Source organism: Dendropsophus ebraccatus, chromosome 7 (assembly GCF_027789765.1).
Source record: "Dendropsophus ebraccatus isolate aDenEbr1 chromosome 7, aDenEbr1.pat, whole genome shotgun sequence".
NCBI lineage: Eukaryota > Metazoa > Chordata > Amphibia > Anura > Hylidae > Dendropsophus > Dendropsophus ebraccatus.
The window spans coordinates 9,401,276-9,421,676 of record NC_091460.1 but is presented as its reverse complement, the minus strand read 5'-3'; the positions used below and the strand labels follow the sequence as shown (position 1 = coordinate 9,421,676).

The 20,401-nt window shown below is 41.3% G+C and overlaps 1 pseudogene; it reads right to left on the bottom strand.

Moving 5' to 3' along the window:
• Positions 1 to 855: 855 nt before the first annotated feature.
• Positions 856 to 20,401, bottom strand: part of LOC138796424 (C-Jun-amino-terminal kinase-interacting protein 4-like) — a 20,506-nt pseudogene continuing 960 nt past the window's right edge.

Here is a 20,401-nt window from a genome sequence, read left to right as displayed (position 1 = left end):
GTGTACAAAAACATGGTAGGAATGGGCCTAGGAAGCAGGCGAAAAAAACCAAACAGTAATCGAAACGTTAAAATTTTACAGAACAGGTCCATCTTGTCAGTGTATTTCAATGTCATTCAATGTCCTATTATTAAGATTGTATCTGCCAAACAATAAGATGGCTTCTTTCTGATCTCCTGTATCTTGGATTTGTTTGCAGAAGATCTCCATAACCTTCATCTGTGTCTCCAGTTTCATCACCTATATAAAGTAAAAAAAACATATAACATGGTGGAGTTAATATACTGGGATCATCTATCCATCATAACTCCTTACATACCGATCTTGAAGTTGATGTATCCTTCCCCTCCACTCATTACTAACATGCTGGAGTTTCTTGCATTTTTCGCTGCCCCCTCCTGGCAAAGAGGGTTGATGCAACCTGTTGAATACATGGTTTTCAGTATTATTATAATCCTGCTATATATTATAATTGTTTATGCTATGTAGCTGTAGGTGGGAGTGGTTTGTCTGTGGTTCATTCTACTTACCTTGTACCTAAAAAACAATAAGGTGAGTTTATGTAGCAAAGAGAAACTTTATTAATTACATGTGTAAAAACATAATTATAAAAAGAGAAAAACCAAACATTAAAAGGACAGTGGCTAACCAGGAGGAGATAACAAATAATTTAATTACACAGGCTTCGATCCCTAAATAAAACAGCATAAACGGGCTGAATAAATACATAGAAAATTCAGAGGATAGACATCATTGATGATTATAGAATATAAAGTGCTAGTGCATAAGAGGTACTGATAACATCACTATATCTGGAGTCTATCTACTGAAAACTGTATATATTTCGTACCCCACTCAAATTAGGGATCCAGCAACATCTATTCCTTTGAAGAGTTTGTCGTGACCAACCTCCAGGACGCCACTAGCCCAACGCACATTTTGTTCAACCCCTGGATGAAGGCAAGGAAACGTGCATCAAGGCGGTGGCGTCCCGGAGGTTGGTCACGAGAAAAGCTTTAAAAGGTATAGACGTTGCTGGATCCCTAAGTTGAGTGGGGTAGACTCCTGATATAGTGATGTTATCAGTACCTTTTATGCGCCAGCACTTTATATTCTGTAATCATGTATGATGTCTATCCTATGAATTTTCTATGTATTTTATCTGCCCATTTATGTCATTTTGTTCAAGATTGCGGCCTGTGTAATTAAATATTATTTGTTATCTCCTCCTGAATAGCCACTGTTCTTTTAATGTTTGGTTTTTCTCTTTTTATAATGTTTTTAAATATGTAATTAATAAAGATTCTCTTTGCTACAACTTCATGCTTACAAGTAGACACTGATCATCAGATTTTTTTTTGCATGTGGACAAATTGTGAGTATATTACCTTGTACCTAGTTGTGAACCACGTCCTGCAGAGATTTCATTTATTCATTCAGTAATTACGCTATATGGTACACTGTGTTCTCCTCAGAGAGAAGTTATAAAGTGTTTCTTATATATAAATCCACTCACCTTGTTTAGATATATACTGACATCTACTGGCCATCCCAACTAATTACACCTCTCATGTATAACACAATTGCAAAAACTGCTTTTGCACACAATCTGACTGGTCTGGTAATAACTTGTCTGAGATGGTTAAGTAACCCTTTCCAACCTGATGAGCATGAAAGTGTCTACTTCTGAGGTCCTCAAAAACCTCTTTTGTGGATAGGTGTTACAGCATGCACAAAGCTGTGCTGTGAAGATCAGACTCCCTGTTCTGTAAATAAACAGTCACCTCCTCCCAACTGATTGTCATCACATTGACAGACTTCACTTTCAAACTATCTGCTTGCCAGGAGTTTCCAATTCCGGTCTGCAGCACATCGTCCATAATTACGGACCGTGCACGGATGTGTGAATGACCCCTTTTTGGTTTATATACTTTTGCCGCTCACAAATCAGTGGTATTGGATCAGTTTTCTTTTTAATGTTTTTGACTTGCTTGTTTGTTTTTGTTCTCTTTATCTTCTTTTATTATCTGGCCAAAAACTATTTTTTAACATGTTATTTTATAAGCACAGTTAGACAAATTCCTAATATACACTAATTATGGGGAATACACATATAGTGCTTCTTACCTCAATTTACTAGATCAGGCAGGCTTAAAGAGTCACTGTCGTATTTTTATTTTTTTTGCATAAATTAATAGTCTAGGCGATTTTAAGAAACTTTGTAATTGGGTTTTTTTAGCCAAATATGCCATTATCTGCATTAAAAAGCCTTTTCCCAGGTCCCCCCTCCCTCCTCTTTCCATCCACTGCAAAATATCAGGAAATTGTGACTTGTTGCATCAGGCACAACCCTGTCTGTTCTAGGGAGAGGGGAGGGGGGAGGAGGATAGCAGCAGAAAGCAGATAACAGAGGATTACAGGCATGGAGCTGAGTGACAGCTGTAATCAGAGCTCAGAGAGGTCAGTGGTGACTGTCAGAGGAGATAGAGGGTGATGTATTTGTAGATTAACTCTTTGTTGTCCTGTTTTGGTGTTTTATTTAGCTCTCTCCATAGGAGAACAATGAAGACAGGGGGGAGAGCTTCAAACTGCTTTTTCATGATAAAAATGCTTTTTTCGGCTAATGAACCTAATTACAAAGTTTCTTAAAATCGCCTGGACTATTGATTTCTGCTTTAAAAAAATTAACGACAGTGACACATAAAATTTGTCTAAAAAGACAAATCCCCAGCCTATACCTGCAGAATCCAGCAGGGGGCACAGTATATGTAGAAATTACATGTAATGGCCATTCCTGTGCTTTTCTGCCCAAAATTCAGCTACCCGATCCCATCAGAAGTTCTGTCCAGTGTAGTGAACAGCCCCCCCCCCATCCTGACAGGAGCCCCAAGTCCTTGCACTAGACCCCTTAAAGTCCCCAAACACTCCTGGCCACCCGATCGCATAAGAAGTAGCAGCCTCTTCCTGTGCAGTGCTCGGCTATGGCAGTCCCCGTGATAGAGAAGCGTTCAGCCCCCTGCACGGCACAGGGTTGGTGATCAGTTGCTGAGGCAAGTAGTGGTGAGCGGATCTGTCAAAATGTTCAGGTTCAGTAAAGTTATTCGAACCCGAACAATGACTGTTTGATTCCCCACGGCTGCATAAGTTGGATATATGTTTCCCTGGCAGCCCTCGGGGCAAGTAAAGATGTTAATCCCTAAGAGCAACATTATCAGGCAAGTGTGCGAGTCGCACTGTGCTACTATATACTTGGTATCAAGGCTAAAAGCACAGTAATCCCCCCATTAACAGGCTTCCTCTTTAGTAAAAGACTTTGCTGTCCTGGCATGATGGGCATAGTAGTTTTACAACAGCTGGAGGGCTGAATGTACTGTACCTCATCCCTGCTTTAATGAATGGCTGTAGCTAAAATGTTTGTCTTGATGGACAAAGAGAGTATACACAACCATAGTAGTGCACCCTGCACTACCTGCTATACGAAGGATAACAGAAATCTGCAATGAAGATTATATAGAGAGTTGCTTAGTATTGTTTAGAGAGCCAATGAACAATAAAGAGAAAACTGGGAAGGTATCTAGAGCTTTTTATAATACTTTTCGCAGGTTAAATAGGAAATTGATTCTTACCTTGAACACATGCAAAGAATTTCACGGAATCTCTGTGACCATGAAACGAGACTTGTGCGCACTCCAGGGAACAGTAGGGGCCACTTTGATTCATGATATCCTCATTTTCTTTGATTCTTCCTGCCTGTTCATTTGTTTCTACAAATATGAAGCAAATAATTACAACCGTTTCATTGATTTTTTAATTATTAGTGAGGGTATACAGGTATACAGATGACTAATAAAGGGGACATGGCATCTCCCTATTGTCCTATTAGAAGCATCCATAAGCTGTAGTGCACAGAATTCTGATGCCATGACTTTAAAGAGACTCTGTCAGTAGATTTATGGTGTCCATATTTAAGGGTAGTATAAACTAGTGACAAAGAAGCTGAACAGAATGATATATCACTTAAATTGTTCTGTGCAGCTGATCTAGAGATATCATCCTGAACAACATGGACAATAAGTAGTCCTCTCAATTATGCACATGAGCCCAGTAGTTCTGGACATTCATGAGAAGCAGAAAACTCCGCCCACTGGCTGCTGATTGGCAGTTATACATCGATGCCATGTATAGGCAGTTAGCTGTAAGGTAGGGGGAGGGGTGTGGCAAGAATTACATTCTCCTGCATATTAGGAGAACGGCTGAATAGAATGATGTAAGTAATACACCGATCTGTTCAGTATTTCTATCACTAGCTTATGCCGCCCTCATTTAAGGCAGCATAAACCTAGTGACATATTCTCTTTAAGTTATCTCTGTCGAAATGGACGTTTGGCTGATATACGGTAGTTATTAAAACGTATGGCCACCTTTACTCTCATAGACCACAGGTTACTCTAGACCTGCACCCTAAAAGAAGCTGGCTGCACTTTGAGGCACTGTTTCTACTAAGCTGAGCACTCTGAAAATGATAGATTTAAAAACTCCAAATCAGCTTGACAATTACGGCTAGGTTCACACTGCGTTTTTGCAATCCGTTTTTTGCAAAAAATGGATTAAAATAAAAAGTACATTTTGGTGCATCCGTTTTTTTGTTGACTTTCATTGTAAAAAAAAAAAAAAAAAAGGATCCGTTTTTTTTTTTGACGGACACAAAAACGTAGCTGACACTACTTTTGTGTCCGCCAAAAAAAGGATGCGTTTTGATCCGTTCTTTTTTTACAATGGAAAAACGGATCAAAACGGATGCACACAAATGCATTCGGGTTTTTTCATCCATTTTTGCAAAAAACGGATGAAAAAAAAACGATTGCAAAAACGCAGTGTGAACCTAGCCTACTGCTGCTATTTGGCATGTTGTTTTAACACTTTCTATTCCAGAGTTCACAGCCTAGAGCAGTGCTTCTTAAACTGTGAGGCGCCCCCTAGTTGTTGGTGAGGCACAGCTGGGGAGGCAGTATTCACAAAAGTGAGCTGCACAGTTCTTTCCTTGGCTGTAACATTCTTTGGTTTAAGAACATTATTGACTTATTTTGTACTTATTTTAATGTTATACAGAGTTTACAAGCCAGATGAAGGGTAGACTTCGCAATAGTTTTCATTTTTGCATGGACTTCAAGCACAGATGGAGAAAAAGTTTGAGAAGCACTGGCCTAGAGGGAACACTGCACTGAGGACGTCTGCGTGAAGTCTGCCAAGGTGACTAAATACTATATGGGGGGCACATGGAGAACATTACTACTGTATGGGATCATAAAGGACATTATTACTGTATTGGGGGGGGCATAAAAGCACCTTTAAGGGATACTATTATGATGTTTGGGCACCAAACAGGGACATTATTACTATGGATGGCATGTCTGTCAAGGATGAGGAAAAAGTGGGGATGGTGTTGGAAAAGTGAAAGGTCAACCTGGTTTGAGAGGCAAATTCTGCAAAGATTAGTCATGGTTGGAAGACGTTTTGATGGGATGGACTCCAATCAGAGAAGACATCATGTATGAGTCACTGGATTTAACTGTCCTGTATTCACTTCTATGGTTTGCACAGAGACTATGTAAAATCTAGCACTATATGATCACTGTATAGTGGTAACATTGGTTTTAACCTGTGACAGGATGGCAGTATTTTTAAGTCTTTATGTGGTCACAGTGTAGTGCTTTAGTGGTACTATTAGTAATACTATTAGTAATAACGGACTTGGTATACTGGGATTTGCTCAATAACCGGATGACTATACAATTTGTTCCTTGTCACAGTTATAATTAACATAGGAGTCTGGATTTATTTAATAACTTTGTGTGAGTCTAAATGAATTTAGCTTTCTTGTCTCTGGTTTAACTTAAGTGTGTGGTGTAGGGTCTGTATTGGTTTCTGTTGCTAGAATGGATAACAGAAATTAAAGATTTCTCAGCACAAACTCTGGAGTTATCTGAGGACATAGTAATATTAGTCTGGGTCAGATGGAGAAGAAAAGGAAAGAGAACATCTACAATCATAGTCATAATTTAAAGTGTACCTATGATTTCAACAAATTTCTGAAAGTTTTTATCTGTGGGGCTCCAGGTGCTGAGACCCCCACTGATCCATTGAATAAATGGGCAGAAGCTTGTGATTGCACACACTGAGCTCCATAGACTTCCATTTGGATTCCTGGGGGTCTTGCATTTATTGATAAAAACATCTCTGACTCAGGCTTAACTAAACTTCCCTCTGATGCCATTGCCTCATTAGAAGCCCCCCTACTCCCCCCAGGCTTAGGCCCTAACGTGCTATCTTTGGTGGGCTCTCTTTATTCTTCCCCCACAACAGCTGTCTTGATCAACGGTCTTCTCTTATCTACCTTTATCATTACCAACAGCACCCGCCAGGGTTGCCCCCCGCTCCCCCACGATTTTCATTCTTACCCTAGAACTGCTCCTATGCTACATTAGGTGCAATGTCAATATTACAGGGATCTCTATCCGGGGACATATCCATAAACTTACTGTGTATGTGGACGACTTACTGTTCTTTCTTTTTAATCCACTAATATCTCTCAATAACCTGCTGTCTGAACTAATACAGTATTGTGCCCTTTCCAATTATAAAATTATTTAGCAAAAAAAAAAATCTGAGACCCTCAACATGTCTCTCCCTTCTTCTACAGTACAATCATGCTCTTCTTTCTTTCCATTCAAGTGGTACCCCTCCTTGCTGAATTCTCAGGGTTCACCTTACACCTCGTGTCTTGTTTCAGGCTATGTTCCCTCCCCTCCTGAAGTCCATCTCATCCGACCTTCCTAGGTGGAACAAAGGCACTTTAATCTGGTTTGGGTGGTGCTCTATTTTCAAAATTAAAGCAACTCTGTAGCCACAATCGGACCCCCCTAAACCACTTGTACCTTCGGATAGGGGCTTTTGATCAAAGATCTGTCCTGGGGTCCGTTCGGCAGGTGATGCAGTTATTGTCCCAAAAACAACTTTTAAACTTGCAGCCCCGTGCCCAATGGCCGAGGTTTAGAGTATCTGTACCCTAACTTTGTACCACCCCTCCGTCCCACCTCCCCACCCTCTTCATTATTAGGAATACCACTGGAATATTTTCTTCTGTCTAAACATTGCACTGGTGCCTTAATGATCCAGTCCATATTCAGTATTCACACAGCTGAGGAATAGTGGACAATCTGCCTGGAGCATTCCTAACGATGAGGAGGACGGGGAGGAGGGACAGAGAGGGTGTGCCAGCCTAATGCATACATAATCTAAGCCCCGACCTTTGGAAACGGGGCTGCCAGTTTAAAAGTTGTTTTTAAACTGCTTCACCTGCCCAACGTACCCCAGGACAGATGTTGGATTAAAACCAGCTATCCGAAGGTACAAGAGGTTGGGGGGGGGGGGGGGGGTGTCAGATTGTGGGTACAGAGTCACTTTAACATATTGCTGCATCTGCTATTTCTGTTCCATACACTCCCGATTTAGATCCCCATCTCCTTTTTTTACTACCTTTCCTCCTTACTCACTAAATTTATTTGGGCTCACAAACCTGCCAGGCTAGCTAAAACTACTGTGTACCGCACTAAGATGCTTGGGGGTAACTTGCATCTTTACTCTGTTGCCTCCCACCTTACAAGGGTCATTGACCAGCATAGACATGCTGCCACTCAGTTGTCAGTCTCTATGGAGCACAATATCTTCCACCCATCATTTCCCCTTACCTCTGCTCCCTGGGTCTCTTCCTCTTCTAAACAATTCCTAGCCCACCAAACAATAACGCCCATCCTCAAACTCTGTGACACTTACCTAAGGGCCACCTCACCCCCCCCAACCCTCTCCTCTTGTCCGATTGTCAATTCCCCCCCCCCCAAAAAAAAAAAAAAAAACAATGCTGAGTTTCCATAGCAAATATATCTTTATTGAATAATTAATCTTCCTAAAAGCATGTTAAAAAGAACCATACATTAAAAAGACAGTGGCTGTCCTGGAGGATATTACTAATATTGCCAGCATCAACTATGTCACAGTCTCAGAACATAATTGTGGCACCCCAGAAGAGTTCCGTAGATACCGGCAATAGGTAATGCTATGTAATAGTATCATTGATACGTGAGGGATATTATTCTTAGTATGCACAGCGATAGCTTAGCTCCGGATTATTGTAGTGGCACTTTGCATTTATACTTTTTACTGTATTCAGCATTCAATATTGTACGCTAAAACAAGTATGTGTACTCTGTCTGACAATTATGTTCTGAGACTGGCCGGCAGAGGTCACTTACCTACCACGTTCCAGCACCGGGTCCCGGGTCGCACCGCCCGGTACACCCATCCCGCGGTTGCTTCCTGGTGTGAACTGCCGCATGGGATGTGACGTCTCAAAGCAGCTCAGCCATTCAGCGGCCGAAGCGGGACTTTGCTACGGCCGCAGAATGGCTGAGCTGCCTTGAGACGTCACATCTCATGCGGCAGCTTACACCAGGAAGTGGCCGCAGGACGGGTGTACCGGGCGGCGCGATCTGGCACTGGAACGGGGTAGGTAAGTGGCCTCTGCCGTCCATAACCACCCCATCCCCGGCCATAACTGAAAAATACCCCCGGGCCGGAGTACCCCTTTAATCGCACCTTTGAAACCTAATGTTCAAGCTCTGGACCCCTCCTGCATTCCCTTTCCATCCTCTATGCCTGGTGGGCTCTCCCCCGACATGCCTTGCTCTTCCTATATTAATGGGAGACAGACCTTGAGATCTCATCAGACACTCAGGTTTCTCAAATCCTCTAGATACCAAGAGGCGAGCTTTAAAATATTATCACTTTGGTATCACGGCCCCTCTCGGCTGCAGCGGATCTTCCCCATAGTTCCACCTAGGTGTTGGAGGGGCTGTGGTGAAGAGGTTACCCTCCTCCATACCTTTTAAAGTTGCCTAAAACGTTCTCATGATATTGAAAGGTTACCTAATTTATAGAATGGAGGATCTAACTGTGCAACCTTTATGACCGCAACATCCGCTTTTGCCGAACTTAGAAGATATTATAAAATATTCCCGAGGTTCCAGGTGCTGAGACATGCAAGGGGTTGAAAAAGCTGAAATGGTAGGTACACTTTAAAGAGGACAAACTATATCTTCCTTAGTAAATGCCTATGAGATAACAATTCTGCAGAACGTTTAAATAAAACTTGTGGCATTCCTCTCTTATTCCTCCTGGAAACATATGAACAAGACCTTAACTATTCAGAGAGATTTGGGAACACTCATAATTGCACTTAGTTTTATTACAATGTTTAAGCCACATAAATATCTTGTATAAATCATCTCACCCTTAGAGAAAGGAATGGAAACAACAACACCGCAGGAAGTTCCAACCCACAAGCGATCACATAATACAGACAGTGCAGAGACTTGTGCCATTGACTTAAAGCTGCTACATCCTGCAAAAGAAGTTTAATACTTTATTTTAAATTACATCAGCTTTATATTATGCACAGAAACTGCAGACATGGGCAGACGGCTGATAGAGACATAAAAGAAATGATACCAGCTTCTAAGCTGATAGCTGTTCACAAATTATAAAATCAGGTTTTCCTTCCAAGCTGAGGGTAACTGACCAGCAGCATATATAACTCCTCTCCCCCACCCCTCCCTGCTTTGCCTCCAGCACTGAGCCCTGTACGTTAATCCTCCAGGGCACGGAGGGTGGAGGCATACATACATGCTGCAGCTAAGCACTGCCTATGTGGCACTTGAGCTTGGAAAGAAAACGTGATTTTCTAACTTTGCAAGAACCCAACAGATCTTTTTATCTCCCTATTAAAGCTTTCGGACTATGCCTGAAGCTCTGAGCATTACAGATCCCCTTTATAAATGTACATCAAATCTGGCACACAAAAAATACATATAAATCATTCAGGCAGTGTAATACAACGGATGCTACAAAAAGCAAGGGAAAAAGTTACTGCTGATGCACACAGCAAGTAAAGAGCTGAAAGATATAAATGTCCCTGGCCACACAAGAGTTGACCTCTGGAAGGAAAACCAAAAGATCCTTTTGAAAAGGCTAAACCACGATTTAAGACCAGGTCACAGAGGGCAAACAAAAGTTACTTTCTAGAAGAAAGCTTATAAAACCTTTTGAAGTGAACCAGGCAACCTTTATGACCAGGTTTATGGAGGGATCTGACACTTTGGGTTTCTGGCATACAACTTCAAAGAACAGGCAGATGAACATCCTAACCTAACACCCTCTGTACTAAGACCCAATTAAATACTCATGGACCTCTCCCCTTTTATCACCTAAACGGCCAATAAGTAACCCTAAATTGTCATAATGAACTGAAACCTGATCTAGAGCAGGATGCTATAAAGAATGCCTGTGACCACAGGAAATAGGTCGCAGTGTGGGGGGTCAGGCTGACTCAGCTCTGATCCAATACATTCCGTCCTCCCCTCTGGGAAAGCAGAAGAGGCTAGACATACTGTAAGTCTTACATACTTTCTGCTTATTGTCTCCTTTTCATTTTATAATCGTTTTGGACTTTTGTACGTCATTTTATTTGGACTTTCACATTAACGTTTAAACCATCACATTTGGCCCTTGCAAGCTCTAAAATGTCTGCGTTTTTAACCCTTTCATTGCCGAGAGCAGAGAGTGTGTGTGTGTCAGGACATATCACCCAAGGTATGCCAGTCGGTATTCAGGGTGCATGGACTGTGTTGGGGTGGGATTTATGCTGATTTGCAATAAGAGTGTAAAATTACAAGCAAAAATGAGTGAATGAAGATCGATCAGCCCCTTGTAGTAGCCCCCACCACAGACACATTGTCACACAATCAGTAGCGGATTATAATAGGCCCTTTTCGGGCGGTAGTCCGGGGCCCTGAGCTCCTGGGGGGCCCATGACCACCAAAAAAGACTTTTACTTTCAGGGGTGTATTGTCTCCTGGCTACAGTTCTGCCATGATTTGCAAAAAATCGCATTTTATGGAAATTTTGCACAAATCAGAGCATTATGACATTATCTATCCTGTACTCTGAACACCACGCTAGTGCAGTGGGGTGGGTGGTGGGGGGCAGGCTTGGTGAACTGCCCGGGGCCTATGGTAAAGTTAATCCGCCCCTGCACACAATCTCAAAATTAGCTTTGTATACTGGTGTATTTAAACATGTCAAAACTGAATATAATTATTATTTTAGATGTATATTTTGTCAGGTGAAGGTGGGATACGGACAATGATATGCAAACCACTGCAAATTTTACATTTAAAATGGTTGCAAGCAGTTTAAGGTTAGATTCGCCCCCTGCGTCTTCAGGGGATATATCAGCAACATTTCCCTTTAACTTACTAAACCAAATGAGGCCAGGTTTCCTTTTGTTCTTTTCTCTTTTGCATATTGTAAACTTTAAGATTAAATGTCACTAAGCAATTGCATTTATATAGGTCATTGATCTATAAGTTCCATTCCCTCACTTAACATAGAAACTCATCCAACAGGTAAGGGTATGTTCAGAACAAAGCCATCAAGGTTGGATGGTAGAAGTCTGAGGCATTCTCTTTGATTTGCTATTTGTAAGCTACTGTATGGATGTGGATTAGTCCTGCTCATTGGGTTAGTCATCCAGGCTACCGGACACCAGGTGGGCAGCCCTGGACAGCCCTGCAGTTTCCACCACAAACATTGGTGGCAGCAGATGAATGTATATCACCCTTACTCGATGGAGGTTGAGTGGTAGATAAAAAGTAGACATTTATTTTAATGAAGTTCTATTACAAATGTAATTTTATTAAAGCAATGTATAAGGAAAAACAGAATGTCTAGAGTTCTGTTTTAAAGATGTTTTCTGAGAACCACATGATTTACAACAATCTTTCACTGGAAATCGGGAAATAGAAATATTGAAGTGTCATTTTTTTTAAAGAAATCAATAGACCAGGCGATTTAAGGACACTTTGTAGTTGGGTTTATTAGGCGAAAAATGCATTTTTATCATGAAAAAGCAGTTTGAAGCTCTCCCCCCTGTCTTCATTGTTCTATTATGGAGAGGGGAGGGGTGGAGGGAGATGAGGCACCAAAACAGGACAACAAAGAGTTAATTTACAGCGACATCACCGGCTATCTCCTCAAACAGTCAGACCGACCTCTCTGACCTCTGAATACTGGCTTTCACACAGGTCCCACTGTGTAATCCTTTGTTCTCTGCTGGCAACTAATCTCCCCCCTTTCCCTATCCATAGAACAGACAGGGCCCAACGGATGTAAAAGAGTTAAGATTTCCTGATAATGGGAATGGGGAACCTGGGGAAAGGCTTTTTGAATGCAGATAATGGCATATTTGCCTAATAAACCCAATTACAAAGTTTTTTTAATCGCCTTTAAATATATTCATTGTCATGTGGAAAAAAAACTGCTATCAGATTACATGACAATAGCAGCCAACCAAGGCACAGCTCAACATTATATATTTAAAACATTTATATCTTGATCTCCTTTTCCATCAGGAAAAAACCCTTTAAGAATCACAATATGCAATATGATAAGTGCTGTCAGTATCTCTCACCCAACATCCTTTGAATGAAAGGTTCTAATTCCAGTTCTTGTAAAGGTTGCCCCGTCTCTGGATGGAACAGACGTAAAACAGAATCCAAGCGCACAGATACCCACACTCCGTCTCTAGCAGCAGCAATGTGCCTTACTTGGCTTTCAGAGCGAGACGTTGCTTCAAACCATATCTAATTGTCAAAAAGCACAAAGGAATTAACTGGGCCAGGAAAAAGGTGTCCATCTTTGTCACATCTAACATTCTTTGCTAATTGTTATCTGCATATAACTTTATAACAGTCAGAGCTTCTGATAGAGAACTTTAACACTTAGCTGTCATGTAAATGTAATTTTTCAGAAATCAATAAATATCAATAGTACAAGCGATTTTAAGAAATTCTGTAATAGGCTGTATTCCAACGTTCCGTGACTAGGAATGTCTGTAACGGAGTCTACCCCGCCTGGACAGCATCTGATAAGATGCTGAGAGCGGGGGAGAACTGATATGTGCCGTGCTGTAATGCCACGGTTTCCCAGTCTCCACCCCCCCCTCACTTCAGAAGAAGCAGGATTTCTGTATACACTATGGTCTATGAATGGGCCGAGGAGGATGAGTGAGCCGGGGGAGGATCCCAGACTAGCAGTGACCTTTCTGATCTTTGAATCCAGCTTTTTATGTGCCCAGTCTCCAAATGGCAGGACTGTTTTTCTCCTCTTCCTACTCACTCATCCCTCTCAGGCCCTCCCCGCTTTTTGGAGTACAGAAAGAGGCTTTTTTGCCTAATAAAACCTATTACAAAGTTTCTTAAAATTGCTTGTACTTGATTACTGCAAAAAAAAAAAAAAAATGAAATGACAGTTACACTTTAAATAATTTTACTCTACTTTATTCTCCACAAGTGCTGACCCACTATGTAAAGACAAGTGTGAACTACTACTACTACTAACAACATGTTACTACCTACCAATTTGTATCAACATATTAATAGGGGGTTCCGGGCAAAATATACTGATTGGACCCACGTAATCAGCTGATCAGACCCGCTCGGTCAGCTGTTTGGTGCCCACTTAGTGGCGTAGCTGCCATAGAGGCAGGGTAGGCAGTTTCTATGGGGCCCGTGCAGTAGAGCGACCCCGGGGAAGAAGGTTAGAACATGTCCTTCTGCTTAACCCCTCATGTACTGCAGTGTGTAAGTGACCCAATGTTTACTTACATGCTGCAACACAAAGAAAGGGTTAACAAGCAGAAGACAGATCTCTGCTTCACTGCTCTGACAATCTCTGACTTCTGTTTTCTAGCTGGCAATCAAGTAGGAAAGGAAAATGTGCAGCGCTCCATGCAGAGGTCAGGGGTTACCAGTGCACCAGCAGTAAAGCATATATATATGCGCTGTGCTTTGTGTTGTGCGTGGGGGAGGTGGGCCCCTAAGGTGGGCTATGGGGCACTAAGCAGTGAACAGAGTTTCTTTTCTTTCACTGTGTAGTGGTGTGTAACTGTTCCCTTTAAGTGCATAGGAGCTGAACTGTTACAGGTCACCACCGCTGCACAGTGAACAGAGACAAACTCTGTTTATTGTGTAGTGTGGGTACCGAACAGCTGGTGGTGCTTGGTGTCGACACCCTGGCGGTCAGTGAATAATGAGCTATACTGTGGAAAGTTCATCCCTCTATTTTTGCCTGGAAAGCCCGTTTAAATGTTTTGCCAGGTACAAAATCATTCCATACTAAATGTTCCCAATCTGTGCCATTAGAAGAGGTTATAAAATGCTTAATGATGGTTAAATGATTCCTATAATGTACAGAAACAATTACTTTTATTTTGGCCATCCTTGGATCCACAACGTATATTCTGTTCCTGTAACCACACCACACTTCCTCATGGACGGCCACACAACAGCGGATTGATTGCTGCGGCCTACCCAAGTCCACAACTTTAGGGTTTTCCAAATCCCAGTTCCTAGCTGATAGAAACAAAGTTCATTAAAATCAGGACATAAAAAGTACATATTAAAACACTTCAAATCTTCAAATTATTTCCTTACCAGCATTTCTTTTAAAAATTGCAAGTGTCCCATCTCCCAAAGTAGCTATGACTCGGTCATTGTTATGCCAACTTTAAAAAAAAAAAAAGTTATTAATAATGTATACATTCACAATGCAATATATTTGGGTTACATTTTATTCATTAAAACGTATGGTTATGGGGGTCAGAATGGGCGTAAAAATATGGCAATGCAAAGATATGTTTTACTACTTTCAGAATAAAATTAACAAAAATGTAACAAAAAAGTAAATTTCCCACAATTCGTACAATAATTATAAAGGTCAGGATCTATAAAACTCAAAAGCATTCGCCATGGCATGTCCAAAAGTGGCTAACAACCTACAAAGAGTTATACACTGTACACTTCTTACTAAATTATAAAGCAGTTACACCCTTGCCAAGATCCTTCAGTGGAAAATGTATGCAACATCTGAAAGTGGCCTTAACCTTTAAGGACGGGGCCCATTTTCGTTTTTGCGTTTTAGTTTTTTTCTCCTTGTGCATAAAAGGCCATAGCACTTGTATTTTTCCACCTAGAAACCCACATGAGCCCTTACTTTTTGCGTCACTAATTATAGTTTGCAATTACAGGCTGAATTTTTGCATTTGGTACACTACGAAACCAGAAAAAAATTCAATGTGTGGTGAAATTGAAAAAAAAAACACATTTCTTTTATTTGGGGGAACTGTGTTTTTACGCCATTCGCCCTGGGGTAAAACTGACTTGTTATGCACGTTCCTCAAGTCGTTATGATTAAAACGATATATAACATGTATAACTTATATTGTATCGGATGGCCTATAAAAAATTCAAACCATTGTTAACAAATATACGTTCCTTAAATCGCTCCATTCCCAGGCTTATAGCGCTTTTATTCTTCGGTCTATGGGGCTGTATGAGGTGTCATTTTTGCGCCATGATGTTTTCTTTCTATCGGTACCTTGATTGCGCATATACGACTTTTTGATCGCTTTTTATTACAATTTTTCTGGATTTGATGCGACCAAAATGCGCAATTTTGCTCTTTGGGATTTTTTGGCGCTGACGCCATTTACCGTGCGAGATCCGGAATGTGATTAATTAATAGTTCGGGCGATTAAGCACGCGGCGATAGCAAACATGTTTATTTATTTATTTGTTTGTTTACTTTTATTTAAAACCTGGGAAAAGGGGGGTGATTCTGACTTTTATTAGGGGAGGGGACTTTTTACTATAAACACTTTTTTTTTTCCACATATACTAGAAGCCCCCCTAGGGGACTTCTAGCATATATACTTTGAGCTCTCATTGAGATCTTTGCTGTATAGATATACAGCAAAGATCAATGAGATAGGCACTTGTTTACTTCCGGCTGCTGCAGCCGGAAACAAACGAGTGCCGAGCCGGGGACGGCGCCATCTGGATGAGTCCCCGGCCGGCATCAGACAGGGAGATCGCTCCTCCGGGACAACGTCCCGGAGGAGCGATCTCCCCCACTAGACCCCAGGGAAAGGTTGTCTCCGGTAATCGGAGGCAGCTGTCAACTTTGACAGCTGCCTCCGATTAGCTAATTAGCGGGCACAGCGATCAGACCGTGCCCACTAATAGCGGCGGTCCCGGGCTACACGTGGCACCCGGGACCGCTGCGTTTCAAAGCGGGGTCGCCGCGCAGCCCCGCTTTGAAGTGCTAATGAGGACATATGACGTACGGGTACGTCATATGTCCTTCAGAAGTTAAAGGGGTTGTCCAGCAAAAATCCTTTTCTTTCAAATCAACTGGTGTCAGAAAGTTATATAGATTTGTAATTTACTTCTATTAAAAAATCTCAAGTCTTCCCCTACTTATCAGCTGCTGTATGTCCTGCAGGTAATGTTTTATTTTCAGTCTGACACAGTGCTCTCTGCTGACATCTCTGGCTGAGAGAGGGACTGTCCAAAGCAGGAGAAGTTTTCTATGGGGATTCATAGAAAACAGAGACAGAGTTCCTGTCTCGGCCAGAGATGTCAGCAGAGAGCACTGTGTCAGATTGAAAATAAAACATTTCATGCAGGACATATAGGGGGAGATTTATCAGACATGATGTAAAGTGAAACTGGCTCAGTTGCTCCTAGCAACCAATCAGATTCCACCTTAGATTCCTCACAGACGCTTTGGAAAATGAAAGGTGGAATCTGATTGGTTGCTAGGGGCAACTGAGCCAGTTTCACTTTACACCATGTTTGATAAATCTCCCCCATAGTAGCTAATAAGTATGGGAAGACTGGAGATTATTTTAATATAATTAAATTAAAAATCTATATAACTTTCTGACACCAGTTGATTTGAAAGAAAAAGATTTTCGCTGGATAACACCTTTAACTTTACAAAGTCTTATTCTGCCCTTAAAAACACACAATTAATTCTGTCTTACGTAATACTGTGAATTGCATCTTTAAGCTGTGTTTTCTGAAGACAGGTCCTCCATCCAGATACAGCCGAATGAATGAACAAGCTACATAGAAAAAGGAAAAATCATTCATTCAGAGACAAATGGGGAATATACAAAACACAGTAATCACTGAACTCAAGGAGATCAGTGAAAAAATTCCAATGAAGAACTCAATCAAGAGTCTCCACTGATGCCCCCAAATTAAAATATGCAAAACAAGAGTCAGTGGAGCCTCGGTTGCGAGTCTCAAAACACGAGATAGCCAGATATCTATAGCCTGTTGCCACGGGGTGCCTCCATGATGGGGAGAGCACCACACCACCCTGATAGATAGCCTCTTAAGTCCTATATCTACTATGAAGGGGGTGCAGATAGGGAGGGCCTGACCTGGTTACACAATACATTTTTGTTTTTTTAAAGACCACTCAAAGATCTGTTAGGATAACATTGCATTAAAGGAGAAGTCTGTCCTCAGCTAACTTCTCGCAGGTGGCAGGGGAGAGGGCAACAATAAAGCATTGCTTACCTCTCCCCATGCCCGTGGTGAGCGGCGGCACCGGCCTCAGGACCCCGTCGGAAGGCATTTTTTATCACAACTGATGGAAAAATGCCCGCCCAGGCTGATGGACAGCCTGCTTAGCCAATCAGTGACTGGAGAGGCATCCCATCCTAGTCACTGACTGGCTGAACAGCCACTCCATTAGCCGGGTCATGATGTCTACAGCTCCGGATTTCCCGGAGCCCTGAAGAGACACGGGAAGAGGCGACTTAGTTCCCTTTATAAAAAAAAAAAAAAAAAAAAAAAATGGTGCTGGACTTCTCATTGAAGGTGCCTACTATAACCAGTGTGGTCTGTCAGGTAATGTGTGTTTTGGTTACTTAATGGATCTCTGCAATTTCCCTTTCTGATCCTATGACGAAGCAGAACAATAGGAAGCCTTGACATAGATGTGAATGAGGCCTAACTAGGTAACACTGGATAACTGGGTTTTCTACTTTAAAGTTGTTATTGCAGATAGACCAGTGTGTAGTCTCATCCAGCAGTCATGTCTTACTCTATTATCTCTGTCTATATGTCAGCAGAAAGATTTCACCAACAGTTTACCCCAGACACGCGTTTTTGCGCGCATTTGTGATCACCGCCTGAATGGAGTAAATATTGATTGATGACTAAAACATACTAATAAATGCACAAATAAATAGACATGACAGTAGGAAAAATTGGTTTCTTCTAACCTTCCTTCCTGTGTCCCCAGCCAGATAGTGGCATCTCTGTTAACATCCTTACATGCTTCTTGCTCTTCTTCACAACTCAACCTGTGGGCTATAAAGGGATATATGGAGTTATTATAATGACATTACAGAAGATACTTATAACCAAGATAACACAAAATAACAACAGCATGTGAGTACAGTAGTGCGAACATTAAACTGTTTGTTAATAATACATGATGCCTTGAGTTCCGTGATTCTGGTCCATAGCAAATCTTCCATTCATGGACTGTAATCATAGAACGTGAGAATGCCCCCTAAAAAAGTCAGGCGTTTTGTGTCTAAATTATTGCTGACAGATTCAGGTAATAAAATTTTTTAAATAAATAAAATTACATTTTTCTAAGCATTTTTTCAGTACAAGAATTACTGGTACACAATTTGTATTCTCCTGCTCCAGGGCACATGGACAGTTGTCTTTGTGAGACAACCCGTTTAACCAGCACTGGCCGGGGGCATTGTGAATCACACTAAACGGGGGGCACAGTTGTTGGCACTTTTCATACAATCCTGTAATATCATTGGCAAAAAACTGCAAAACTTTTCTATTTCAGATGGAGGAGCAGCTTGCAGCCACTGACATGAGACTCTTTCTTCTTTTTTCAAAGGGTTCTGCAGTAATGGTAATGTGTATTTTTGTGGTACAGTACTGTAAATCCTCTGCTCCAGATCCGTAGGAAGAGATAGAGGGAAAATAATAACACACTTCCTCACGAATAAGAAAAAGCAATACCTGGCACGTAGGTTACGCAGAGGACGTGTGCATTGGAATTTCAAACTGATCCATAACATGGTTCGAAGAGCTTGCATCTATCACCATGATCTCGCTGACAGTATGGGTGCCGGAACAGATCCAAGCTAAGCTATTCAAGTGCGTAGCCTGTCCATGAAAATATAAATGAATATTAATACATGAAACTGAACAGGAATATTTGTCAATCTTTTCTATAATTTTTCACAATTCATGCTAGAATGATGGACTCTTGCACTGAGAGAAAATTATTGTGTTCACGCCTGTTCTGTGTGAATTTCTTCTAAGAATCTAAATGAAATTGCTTGTGCATAATTGGCTTTGCCCTTTAAAGGGAATCTGTTGGGTCCGTAGCAGGTACACAGCTGCAGACATAGGAAGATAGCTAACAAATGATGCCTTTGTCTTTGCTGATGGCCATTTGAAGAGATATTGTATTGTATTTTCCTTGGAAGCTGAAGTGCCACAGAAGTGATGGTAACAGGTAATGAGGTCCATCATGTTTTTATTATGGCGTCCAGCCTTTTATCTGACAAAGTAGTACTGCATAGTACACAGTGTTGTCTGTAATCTTATTATACAGAACCTGTGATAGAGGATAATAACGTAACCTCCAATGCAGAGGTAAATAAAGCCTTACATCATTGCTGCTTGTGTTCATCGATCCCGTTCCTGATGTTCCAGTTGCACACCATAGCTATAAAAAAAAAAAAAAAAGGTTAATATAATAAGGAGTGTTGTATGTAAACAAAACTCAACGCAACGAATACAAAAGAACCTCAGTATTATCAGAGGGAAACTTGCTAGTCTGCATTGGTGATGTCTATGATGTTAGACAGCAAGTGTTTTCTATAGGACGGGGCTCTATTAAGCAGTAACCCCTTTGATGTTACGCTTTGTTACTTTACAAATGTTTTGTATAGGTTCTTTATATAGTCATAAAAACTATCATGCCTCTGATAAATGCCTATTCTCAAGGCTAAGTGCATTTATGCTTTTCAACATATCCTCAGAAATAAAATCTTTCCATGATTACTTGTAGGGGGCTCAATCAATGTAATATGAGACACACAGGAGACACAACATTACTGAGATGAGTAGCTGTGGTTTATACGTTGGCAATATGATGTAAAATGAAAGTCCCCCCCCCCATCATTCTTCATTCAGTAACCCATTGCAATCCTAGGGCGGACGCACACTCTAGGCCACGCCAATTTGACACAGGGCTGCAAATTTAAAAGTTGTTTTTTAGAACAATCACCTGCTGAACAAACCCCAGGACAGATCTTAGATTAAAAGCAGCTACCTGACGGTACAAGCAGTTTGGGGGGGGTTAGATTGTGGGTACAGGGTCGCTTTAA